This window comes from Lactuca sativa, chromosome 4, assembly GCF_002870075.4.
Source record: "Lactuca sativa cultivar Salinas chromosome 4, Lsat_Salinas_v11, whole genome shotgun sequence".
Taxonomy (NCBI): Eukaryota; Viridiplantae; Streptophyta; class Magnoliopsida; order Asterales; family Asteraceae; genus Lactuca; species Lactuca sativa.
Genome location: NC_056626.2, coordinates 335,126,976 through 335,128,301, shown reverse-complemented (window position 1 = coordinate 335,128,301; position 1,326 = coordinate 335,126,976).

Sequence of the window (1,326 nt, the reverse complement as noted above, 5' to 3'; positions counted from 1 at the left end):
TAAATCTTATATAACTTATATAGGCTGGACAATTATAGGGGAAATCTACGGGTAAATCTAGAATACATCAACGCATCACTTAGAATTATTCTGTTTGCACTTAACTAAGAAAATATTGGATTTTCTGGAAATCAAACTTCATCGATTTTAAAAAAAAGGGAAAACGGTTTCTACTCCAAACAAAACTCTTATGAACTCACCAACTTAATTGTTGACACTTTTCAAAACTACTTGTATTCTCAGGAAATCAGTGAAACAGGAAAACTTCAGCGCTTTGAGGATGGGACGTTAAACCGTCAACAATTTACTTTTGTCATCATATTGTAATTGATTTTGAAACATGTAAACATATACTTTGATGTAACTTTTTCAATTATATTTATGATGGTTGTATTTACTTTGAGCACTATTATACACGCTGTTGTGATACTGTACATGAAGTCCTCCACCCCTGGACGTTTCCGCCATCCTTGGTTTGGGGGTGTGACATATATATATATATATATATATATATATATATATATATATATATATATATATATATATATATATATATATATATATATATATATAGTATAGGGTGTATTTTACACTTTTAAAATACTAGGTGGTCAAATTTAATAATTATACCTTTAATTCAATTAAATTGTAAACCAAAACTTTATGGATTTATTAAATCTCTTTTAATTATACACTTTAATTAATTAATAAAACCATAAGGGTGTGATTTGAACATTTCAAAACAATACTAGGGTTTAGAATTTAACATTTCTAAATTAAACTTTCAAAAAACTTGAGGGCAAGTTTTGAAACATTTCAAAACATTAGGGTTTTAACTATTTAAATTTCAAAACAAAACCTTTAAGTTCAAATTTAAACCATAAAACTCACATGGGCACAAATGAAACTTTTTCACAACACAAAGATCAAATAAAAAATAACAGAAATTAAACAATTAATTTTGTCATTATCTATATTTGACCTAATTTCAATTTCTTGCAAGATAAGTTACCCAATTAATACAAATAATCAATCTTTAATCATATAAGGAAGTTATTATCTAATCAATTGGTAATTATCATGTGTTTTGGCAAGGATAATCTTTTAGAAACATTAAAAATCGTATTTTCTAAGTTTAAAATGAATATGGTAATTATCCTTAAGCAAAACAGCAACAAAATCCGAAATTCCCTCTGTCTGACGCTCCGACTCGCCGAGTCACACATTAGAACTTGCCGAGTAGGGCTGACTCGCCGAGTCCATGTAGTGACTTGCCGAGTCAGTTCGAACAGAAGGCCAGAATTCGATTTTCAGTTTATAATTCAA